This window comes from Podarcis cretensis (assembly GCF_951804945.1).
Source record: "Podarcis cretensis genome assembly, chromosome: 3".
NCBI lineage: Eukaryota > Metazoa > Chordata > Lepidosauria > Squamata > Lacertidae > Podarcis > Podarcis cretensis.
In genome coordinates this window covers 61,560,782-61,572,613 of record NC_137172.1, presented here as the reverse complement: position 1 = coordinate 61,572,613, position 11,832 = coordinate 61,560,782, and the positions used below count along the sequence as shown (strand labels likewise).

At 40.9% G+C, this 11,832-nt stretch overlaps 1 long non-coding RNA gene across 1 annotated transcript; it reads left to right on the top strand.

Annotated features, from left to right (window-relative positions):
• Nucleotides 1-683: 683 nt before the first annotated feature.
• LOC307213481 lies at nucleotides 684-6,123 on the top strand. Its single transcript, XR_013837534.1, has 3 exons — nucleotides 684-815; nucleotides 1,442-4,938; nucleotides 5,497-6,123. It is a non-coding gene; the product is annotated as an uncharacterized lncRNA (long non-coding RNA).
• The last annotated feature ends 5,709 nt before the right edge of the window (nucleotides 6,124-11,832 follow it).

The following is an 11,832-nucleotide window of genomic DNA, read 5'->3' as shown; positions in this document are numbered from 1 at the left end:
TTGCAAATGTGCTGGTATAAAAAATGCAAGAAGATGTCTCCAAGAAATAAGATGTACATGAGAACAAAGCGACAAGTTATGAAATATTAGCAGAAAAATGGGTTGTAGACAATGTTACTTCAGTTGTTACACTTCTGTAGGTTTCACAGAATAAAGGAACAAATAAAATTCTTTTTCTTATTGGGCCAAGTATTTGTATAAATGGTGCCCCTAATTTAAAGCTGCGTCCCTAAGCAAACTTTCTCACAAGTAAGCATCATTGAATACATTGGAACTTACTTCCGAGAAAACATTCATATTAATTTGCTACAAAAGGTGTAATGTTTGTCAAGTGCAGGAGCTGATCTAATGTAATATATTATTTCACCTGTTCTTTGTCTCTCTTAATTTTTGTCATTAATCTTCACTGAGACAGAATGTGGCCAACTCCCTTGAATGCAGTGTTTGTTTCCCAATATTCTGATGGGCATCAGTAGAAACTATAAGCTTCAAACATTTATTCTATTTTGCCCTCATATTTTTTGTGTTCCAGTTTCTAACTGGGTGTACTGCAGAGCTCAACAATTTTCCTTAAAGATTTTCAGAATTGCAAAAGCAGAAAAGGGGCTGAGTCAACTACAGCACTATGGTGATCTGCAATGTAGCTTTATTAGACATTGTTTTGTTTTTTTGTTTTTTGTCTAGGAATGAAATTAATTAACAGCAATTACAGTGTGTGAAGCAGACACTCTTAACACCTTTATATTGTGGCTGCTTCAGACAAAAGCTGTCAATGCAAATGGAGTTTGAATACCAGTGCGAACATTTGGTTTACGGTAAGGTTCAACTAGAACACTTTGTATATTGTTTTAATTCTTTATATCTTATCTTCAAACTAGCCTGCTTGTGTAGTAAGATCTTCTGTAGAAGCCTTTCCCCAAACACTGCTTTAACAAAGGTCTATTGTGTAGGGACGCAGGTGGCGCTGTGGGTTAAACCACAGAGCCTAGGGCTTGCTCATCAGAAGGTCGGCAGTTTGAATCCCTGCAACGGGGTGAGCTCCCATTGCTCAGTCCCTGCTCCTGCCAACCTAGCAATTTGAAAACACGTCAAAGTGCAAGTAGTGCAAGTAGATAAATAGGTACTGCTCCGGCGAGAAGGTAAACGGTGTTTCCGTGCGCTGCTCTGGTTTGCCAGAAACGGCTTAGTCATGCTGGCCACATGACCTGGAAGCTGTACGCCGGCTCCCTCAGTCAATAAAGCGAGATGAGCACCACAACCCCAGAGTCGGTCACGACTGGACCTAATGGTCAGAGTCCTTTACCTTTACCTATTGTGTAGTCATAAAGCAGAGAGCCCGTTCTGTGGTGGCTCTCCAACTTTAGAATGTCCTTGCAAAGGAGGTGTGTGTGGTGCTGACTTCACAATTTGTTGGCCTCAAGTTAAGATGTTATTTTTCCAGGTATTTTAGAAAGAATTGCAATTGGAACTGCTTTTCAGGATTTATATCCAGCCCACCAGCCAAAAAAAAGCTCTCAGAACGGCTTACAAAATTCAGTTCAAAGGTGGTCCTTTCCCAACAGCCTACCAGCTAAGAAGATATGGCACACAAGGAAAAAAGAATGGGAAAGAGGAGGAGAAAGCAAGCTTAAGCACAAGTTCTTATAGTTGCAGTTTTGGTAAAGAGCAGTCCCTTCCCTGAAGCACTCTTCTCTCTGATGAGATCCAGGAATGGAACTGGTGACAACATCCAGAAGATCTGGTCAGTTCCTGCCACACAGTTCATCCTTGATGACTATTGAAGATTCAAAGGAGAGGACATGATGAAGTTATCTCATCCACCCCCAAAGTCAGTGGCAGTTCAGAAAACTCTTCCCTGCGTTTATAACCAAGACCTCAGCTGTACTGCAGAGGTGGCAACAAAGCCATGTGCCAGAATTTCCAGAAGACCTCAGTGCTTTAGCATGTATGCTGGGTGTTGATCACTTTGGAAAAATCTGGCCCTCATTTCTCTGCTGAGCATTTGACAATCTGGCCTCAGCTCCTTGATGTGAAAATCTGGCTCTGTACGTGGCAGAAATTAGTCAGAGTAGCATTTAGCACTGCAGTTATGCAACAGACAAACTGAGAAGCATTTGACAAAGCTGCTGAGTTTGTTCTCTTGCTGCGTGTCAGTTCTGTCCTTGATTCCTCCTCAGCTGCCTGCTTCAAAATGTACTATTATAGGACAGGGAGAATTGAATATTTCTACTGGATATATTTGCTTTGGGGGTGGGGTGACGGCAATGAAAACTCTGCCTTTTGTTTTTAAAAATAAAATTGTTTTTGCTTATTAACCATACCTTTTTCTTTTCTTTTCTTTTTTTGAAGAGGCATACTAACATTTCCCTATTTGAAATATGGAGAAAGACAGTAGCTCAGTGGTGGAGCATCAATATTGCACATGGAAGGTCCCAGCCCAGGTTCAATTCCTGACATCTCTAGATAAGGCTGGGAGCATCCTTTGTCTGCAATCCTGGAAAGCCACTGCCAGTCAAAATAGACAATACTGAGCTAGGTGGACCCATGTTCTGACTTGTTAAAAGGCAGCTTCTTCTCCACTTGTGATTAGACGTATTAGCACAGTAGTGGAAATGGCTCCTTTTTATGATGAATACATGCAGCCTCCAGAGGCCGTGTTCAGAGGGGGAGTACCTCAAAGTACCCATTGCTGGGGAGCAACTGTGTGAGATGGCTGTTGCCTTCAGTCCTCCTGGAGGATTCTGAATGGTCGTTGTGGGAGGCAGGGTGCTAGACCAGATGCACCCTTGATCTCATTCAGAAGGGTCCTTCTTAGATTCTTAAGGAGGGATATTAGGGAAAAGATTCAGTGCTGCTTTGCCAATCTTTTAGCAAACTGATTCTCCCATGACCACTGCCTGCCACGTGGGTGCCAACCGTGGCAGGTCACTGTGGGTGCCCTGTGGCTGATGTCCTGCATGAAGTACATGAAGCTCAAATTTTGTTTTCTGCCACAAACTTTAATGTTCAAATCAGTATAGAACATGGGCAAGCCAATGATCACTGGTGGAACAAGTATATGGCAGGGCTAAGCAAACAAAAGACATTCATTCAACAGCTGACACACACAGCTTCTATCATAAAAGGAGTGGGCAGGCATGACTCTAGAGTGGCAAACAGGATGTGGCTCGGTTCTTGCAGGCAAACGGGAACTCCACCTTGCAGGTAGGGCCCGAACACTCGGTTCACACCTGTCCTGGCATCTCCAAGGGGACAGACAGGTGAGGTGATTGCCTCCTTCCCCTTCAGCCCGATTGGACCTGAAGGTCGCTCAAGACAGCGAAGCTAATTATATGCACGGCATCACCAGGTCTGAAAGCTCTTACTAGTGAATAAATACAGCAACACATAAAGATGTCATGCTCGTGTTAGAATTGTATATTATTGCAACTGAACTGCACTATATGGACATTTTTCCCCCCTTTTATTGTTTGACTTGCTCTTCTGCTGCTGCAGTGAAAATGTTCAGTTGTAGAGTCTGTTCTGCAGTTGTCCTGGTTGTTTAAAAATATAATGCAACCATGAGGAGAATTGCGGTAGTGCCATAGCTGAGAGACTGTGCTCTGAATCAAGAATCATGTTTGTTGCACAAGAGCACCAAATCCGTTTTAAACTAAACTTGGAAATTTCTACATCCAAATCATGTGCTCTACCAATGAACTATAGCACCTCCTCCTCCAAGAATGAAAAAATTCATTCTTGATTTTTGCTCAGTATACTCAGATGTTCATAATCAACCCATCCTCAATTGGCTGAACTGCACCATCCACTCACCACCACCAGCATCTTAAAAATATCCTGTTCTCCTTTAAACAGTACATATGGGATTCCTAATAGTATTCAATGCAGGCACTTCCCAACAACTGCTGGAGGGCCATAGGTTTCCTATCCCTGTATTATAAGAACATTACAGTCCTTAATCTCTGGTAATGTGCTTTAAGTAGATAGATATAAAACACACGCACAACTAGTATCTTCTGAGTTGCTCCCTAATCATGATGAATAAGCCACATAAATCACTATGCCAGAACAATAAAGGTATGCTAACATGGAGCACTTTCCCTCCAATTTATATCTTCTTTTGTGTCACTGTAGAAAGGCTCTATTTTGGCTGGCGTGCATTGGTAAAAATGAAGTAAACAAAGAATGATAAGGGAATCTCATTCACTCTCACTAAAGCCCAATATGATAAGTGCAAAAGGCAGGTGGCATAAGCACTAAATTAAGGATGGAAACGGCACGCTCCAGAGAATCAATCTCCTACATTAATGGCTAATGGCACTCTCTGTATTTATTCATTATTTATCACCCTAAGAAGTACATCCCGTCTAGACTGCAGGGGTCCTTTCCTTTCATAGGGGAAAGGCAAAGATGAACTTAATGAATTAACTGAAATTAGTGAGTTGTAGCTAACTCAGTCTGGCATATAAATTCAAAACAACACTCCACTCATAGTCCCTAATTTAAATGTCAATAAATACTTCCTCACGAAAATTAAATCATTATCCACAACTATCAAGGTTCCAGAGCTCCTGACATAATGCAATAATACTTCTAGTTCAAGTTTTGGATTAAAAAATGCAAAGCAGTTCCGCTTGCCAGGTGGAATGATCCCACTGCCGCTACGAGCTCTTATTGGAGGTTCCCCTGAGCCCCACCCTAGCTGGTTTCTGGAGCACAGTACGTGGGGGGGTGGGAAGCCCTGTTGTGCAAGAAAAAGTCATTACGCAGGCCTTCCATTGATGTGGTTTGTTAGGTGAATCCTGCCCTATGATTGCATCAGATGCCTTAAGCGAGAGGTTCCCAAACTTTCTACTCCCAGGGCCCACTTGCAACTACAAATGACTAATACCCACCAATCACAAAATATTGGCAGATGGAGACAGCTTTGCATAATCAGTGAGTAATTATCGAAATAATTTTCTACTGCTACCTAATCCATTTTTGGAAATGGATAAATTCTTTGCCATGGTGCTTTCCTTGTGGCAAGGAGTTCCAGAGTTCAACTTTCCTCAGGCTAAGTATCGACAATTTTGCTCTGGAGATATTGTGACTTAGCCTCCCCGTTTTAGGCAGGCGTCGTCTTATACATGGAAAAATATGGCAAGCAGAGGACAATTGTTTCACTAATTTCTAATATAATCTATTATATGAGCATCTTGCAGGAAATCTGGCAAGAGCTGCATCCTGAGTAGTTCTTAAGAGACTGAAGGTTTTGTGACAGATTTATGGAGTTTTAATCAAAAATAAAGTGACCAATATTCCACTCTGAGGCAACTCATGGAATTTGATAAATAGCTCTCAGTTGTTATTCATAGTTTATACAGGGCAATATAAGGAGAACAACAGAAACAACCCCAATATATTATTGTATGAATGGTTTAGAATTGTTAGCATTTCCAGAATCACATCTCTGTAGCATTGCAATAAAAAAAACCCCTACTTTTCCTATTTCAGTGTACACAGTGAAAATGCTACATTGAGAATCTACTTATTAGATCAAGCTCTTGTCTGGATCCAGCGATTCCTTTGGCATGGGGATGGGAGTTCATCTCTGATGCTGGCAAGATCTGCATTAATTTAAATGGAGAGGAGATGTGTGAGAGATTGCATTGCTCCACTGAAATGCCTGAGAATCCATATGTATTTTTTGCATGTGTATCTGAATAGTAAATGCACTGGATGGAAGGGGATTCAAGTGAATGGAGCAATTAGACGTTTTCCAGTATCACAAATAATTAAACTTATGAAGTTCTTCTCTGTATGTATTCACAATAATAGCAATACTCATCAGAAAAGTAAATAAAATGCAATAGGTTCTAAAATACCTAGGTATTGCTCATTCTGCAACTTGCTGCTATGATAGCAAGGATAAGGAATCAAGATGAGAGAAGGGACACAGGAAGAGTAGGAATATTTGGGGGAGCATTTAAAGAGATATAATAGTCAAAGAAACTTCCAAGTGTGGTTAGCAATATGAGCAGCAGTTAAAAACAACTAGGTTAGTGTACAGAAGGACTTGGGTGGTATTAGGATATGTAGCAAAATAACGAACAAACGGAACCATGGAGGGGTGGACATGGAAGTCTTCTGATACAAGATTAATGAAAGTATCGGTAAATGTAAGTTGTACATACCAAGTTTTGGAAAATGCATTAATCATAATCAAATACCATGGTTTGGCTTCATAATTCTGGGTGCTCTGTGACAGAGACTTCAGGGCTAGAACCAGGCTTGAACCTCACTTGGTGAGTTGCCTCTAATTTCATGTACAGGTATATGTAACTTCAGGTACAGAAAGAATATACAACACTGGACCCTGTGAGTGATAGGTGGTATAAATTGGCATCAAGGAACTGCCAGCCTACGGAACTCATTCAGTCTACCAAGCCTCCCCCTCAACCCAGTTTACTGGCATCAGCAGCTATAAAGGTTCTAGTCAAAATATCAGGAGAGAGCTGGACCATAAAGAAGGCTGATCGCCGAAGAATTGATGCTTTTGAATTATGGAGCTGGAGGAGACTCTTGAGAGTCCCATGGACTGCAAGAAGATCAAACCTATCCATTCTGAAGGAAACCAGCCCTGAGTGCTCACTGGAAGGACAGATCGTGAAGCTGAGACTCCAATACTTTGGCCACCTCATGAGAAGACTCCCTGGAAAAGACCCTGATGTTGGGAAAGATGGAGGGCACAAGGAGAAGGGGACAACAGAGGATGAGGTGGTTGGATAGTGTTCTCGAAGCTACCAGCATGAGTTTGACCAAACTGCGGGAGGCAGTGGAAGACAGGAGTGCCTGGCGTGCTCTGGTCCATGTGGTCACAAAGAGTCAGACACGACTAAACAACTAAACAACAACAACAAACCCACTCTGCCTGGTTATGGAAGTAGCGCAAGTATTTCTTAAAGGAATTGGGAGCACAAGCTCTGGCCTCCATAACCTTTTGGTACCAGTTTCTACACACCCTTCAGGTCTAGACTTTTGTACAGCTGTCCACGATTTTGACGGGGTCTTGATACTTTCATATTATCTCATTGTTCTCAAAGCAGCCCTAGTGGTCAGTGATCAACAGCCTGTTACTGCATTGTGAAATTCATTATGTTCCTTAATTACTATTCACAGCTTCTTCCTTTTTCTAAGTACTTGTTAGGGCTTCTGTATTTAGCTTCCTCCCAGCACTCTTCCCACACTTTACCTCCAAGTCCCACATTTCTCGTCACCAGACATTAGTCATCCTAACACAGAAAGGGCCGAGTCTTGCTTAAACAATAGTTCGACCAAAGGTCTTAGATGACTCAGAATGTCAGGATTTTCTTCTAAAGCAGCACTTAATATATAGTCCCTAAAGATTAATTCTCACGCTTGGCAGTTCACACATCCTATGAACAGATGATAGGTTGTCATCAACATTCTGTGAAGAGTCAAGAGTGAGGCTGAAATATGGGCAACGCAACTTTATGGCAACCATTAAAGAAACAGGATTCTAATGCCTTTAAGACTTATATAGAAGACCTCCCACTGCTAAATAACTTATTGAGATTTTCTATATAAACATAATATAAACTATCATTAAAAACAATCATAAATATGCATTAATAAAAACACAGTAAAACTTCCTGTTAGCATATTTTATTTTGTAGTCCGAGTCTGTGTGCGCTTACATGAAAGTTACCCCCACTGAGGTAAATGGGATTGCAGTGTGCATAGGATTGCAGACTTGGGGATTTTAGAAAATGTAGCTTGCCAAACAAGCACAAGAAAAGTCCTGTTTCAATTTCCTTTTCTAACCGTTATCTAACCGTTATAAATAATAAATAATCATTATTCCAGAAAGTTGAAGGGATAAGGGAGAAATTTGGCTCAGATATTGTGAGCCTACACAACATGCACTTTCCAAAACAACCAAATCAGAACATAGCTACCCTTTGAAATTTGCAATTCTCCAAATTTTGTGATGTGAAAATGTTGGTGAATTTTAATTAGGAGATTAAAAAAAGTAAACTGCTGAAGAAATGTGAAGACCTGAATAATTTAAGACAGGAAAGATGAAAACCTGAATGAAACCCAAATTGGCAGATCCATGCCTAGGTAATTCAAGAGACTTTGTAGTTTATGGTGTATATATTCATGTTGCAGACATCTCTGATAAACAGATTTTGCAGTGTTTCATCGTGCTTTAAAAATCTGCACAACCTGCTTTAACAGTTCATAGTAGAACAAAATAAATGAGGGTTTACACTAGAGTAACCATGCCTTGTCTGTCAGACTGCTTTCATGCCTCTAAACACTACTGTCTGTTCTCCTCGACCTTTTGACACCTACTCTGTTCCTCCTTCCTTTTCAAGTGGATTCCAAGCGAAAATAATTATAATGCATTTAATACATATACAATATTTTACAAGTTTTGAAACCACTTTACTGCAGCACAGCTGGAACACTATTTTAGTTCAAAATATTGAAGTGAACTCATAAACCCTTTTATAGAAAGTTTATATTTTTAGCAGATGGTTAATACCCTATCAGACCATGGAACTAGCATCCTGCACAATTAGATTACAGATTTGTAAAAGCTATTTACTTGTACTTTCCCTTGGACTCTAGGCTTTTACTAAGCAAGAGACCATCTGACTCACAGACTATTTGTAGACACCTGTTTTAAATGAGCCAACAGGATATGGCTATGTTGTCTTTTTGTAATTTGATCCCACACTTAGTTGGATGCAGTATTGTCACCTGATCTATCTAAAAACAATTTTTTAAAAGTCCTACATTACTCCACAGAATCTGATGCAATACTGTCTGAAAACATATACTGGAGGTCATAGAAACACTGTAGCACATGCAATCTATATTTTTATTTTCATAAGGAAGTACATTGTGTAAGGTATTAAACAGCGATTGGTGATATACAGCAAAAATGCATTCAACATTAGTTTAGTTTGAAGAAAGAATTTATGTTCACCAAATATTATGATTAAAATTAAATTAAAACAAGCACCACAGCCTCAATTGACCTTTAAAAAACCCTCAAAACCTAATGATTCTCTACTGCTTTGTAGATATGACCCTTTGCCAACTGAGTGAATGGCTCAAAAGAAAAAGAAATTAATCCAAACATGAAGTGGGATCACCATCCGTTAGAATATGTTGTTGTTTTTATTTCTTAAATTTGTATACCGCTTTATATCTGCAGGTCTCAGGGCGGTTCACAAGATAAAAACACAATGTAAAAACACAAAATACTTAATTAAAAACAAAAACAAGAACAACTCAATAATCCCACCCCACCAACACATTTTAAAAGGGCGTAGGATATCAATCAGCCAAAGGCCTGGTTGAAGAGGAATGTTTTTTGTTCATTTTTGCCTGGCACCTGTAGTTGTATAATGAAAGCTGAACCTCCCTGGGGAGAGCATTCCACAGATGGGGAGCCACAGCAGAAAAGGCTCGTTCTTGTGTTGCCACCCTCCAGACCTCTCATGGAGGAGGCACACAAAGAAGGGCCTCAGAAGATGATCTCAAGGTCCAGGTAGGTTCATATGGAGAGAAGCGGTCCTTGATATATTGCAGTCCTGAGCAGTTTAAGGCTTCATAGGTCAAAACCAACACTTTGAATTGGGCCGGGAAACTAATTGGTAGCCAGTGCAGTTAGATCAGGATCAGTGTAATATGCTCAGACCGCCTTGCCCCAGTGAGCAACCTGGCTGTTGAATTCTGCACTAGCTGAAGTTTCTGAACCATCTTTAGAGGCAGCCCTATATATAATGCATTGCAGTAATCTAACCTTGAGGTTACCAGAGCATAGACAACAGTAGTTAGGCTATCCCTGTCTAGATAAAGGCGCAGCTGGGCTACCAGCTGAAGCTGATGGAAGGCACTCTGCACCACTGAGGCCCCCTGAGCCTCACGTGACAGCAAAGGATCCAGGAATACCCCAACTATGTGCCCACTCCTTCACAGGAAGTGTAATCCCCATCAAGAGCAGGCAACCTCTCAGCCATCCGGTCTAGAGGACAATCCACTAAGAGTGCCTCAGTCTTATTTGGACTGAGTTTCGGTTTGTTGGCTCTCATCCACTCCATTATCGAGGCAAGGCACTGGTCCAGCACTTTCACTGCCTCACCTCCAGATGAAAAGGAGTTGAATGTAATCAACATATTGCTGACAAATGTGAGAATTATGTGCAATACCAGATTTTATAAAGAAAGGTGAGATTTATATATGGAAGATTGTCAGTGTGAGGACTCCTTTGGATGGAAGGTCCGTCCTTACCCAGTTAGCTGCTAGAGGAGGTTCCTTCTGGGACAGTCTTACATTTGGCGACAAGTCCCTTTCTAGTCTCACTCCACCTTGCGAAACAGCAGGCCTGGTCTCTATTTCCTTCTAAGGGTCAAGAGCCTTTGAGGTGAGGAGAAGCTGAGTATTCTAAAGCAAGCTCATTTGTGATACTAAACATTTTCAATAGGAATTTTTGTATTTTGATATACTTAAAAGATCCTTTAAAATGGCATTTTACCACACTTTAAAGAGCTTGTATTGTATACATACTTGACTTGCTCACTACCATGTCATTAGCTCTTTTAATGTAGAGCAATTAGCTTCCTCTGCCAAATGTAGGCATGTAGTGATCATATGTAGCTCCCTATCTTTAATGAAGTACAACCAAGTATATCTTTCTATTTGGTTGGTTTATAACATAATTAATTCCAGTGAACACTGATTTGTTACACAACTCTACCTTTCAAGTTCATATACCAGCTCAATATCCATTTTCCAAAGGAAGGGGAAATGCAAAATTCAGCAGAGTATGATATCCCCCTTTAAACATGTCCATATTCTCTATTGAAGCATCTACCCAGCATCAACCTCATCTTCAATGAGGCCAGGAAATATTATTAAGCACAACATGATGCAATATCTTCTTTGAAGACAGAGATGGAAATGAAACTTTGTGTGCATATTCAAGATAATATTTTAAATTTCATGTTCAAACCACAAGCACCACTCGTGACTGGATTTCAAAAGGGCCAGAACAAGCAAACCCTATTGAAGTTGCTAATTTGCAGGGAAGAAAAATTAAAAATGAATGTATTTTGTTGTTGTTTTTTCTTACCCAGAAAGCATTTGAAGGGCAATTTTTTAAAAATCTCAAAATCCTGACATTTTATTTGCCACAAGAAAATCTAGCTGGGGTGGGGGTCGGCAAGACATGAGGGTTGTCAAACCACCGCACATCTATCATTGCCTCCCACGTCTAGAAGCACTGCAGGCTTGAAAAAGAACCCGGAAGTCCTGGTTGGAAACCAATAGAATAGTGCTCTCTTGGTTACAGAACAAGGAAAAATGTAGAGTGACAAGCCAGAGGCCTGGAGACGAAGCTTCCTGGTTCCTTTGGATGCTGTTCCCCCCCCCCTCACGAGAGGAACCGAAAGCTATCCATCGGAACACTATGGAGGAACGTAGGCTTAAGACCGAAAAGCAAAGACAAGAGCTCACACTTTTTATCACGCACTTATTATTTCGTGCGCAAAACGTGTGTGTTTGTGTAAGTGTGGGAGATATATAGTGCAAGGTAGGCAGTAGCTTAGCCTGACCATACAGACCACCGCTCATATCTGAAAGCAGGCTTTGGGAATGAGGCAGAACCGAAAACCTCAACAGAGAAGCCCCTTCAGGTTGCAGGAAAGGTCGAACAAGCGCCAATGTCCCCCCTCAAACCGCCCCCCTCGCAAGTAAAAAGCAGGTAGAAAAAAACCTCATGCACTTGTGCGAAGACGGTTTTTCAAAGCACAA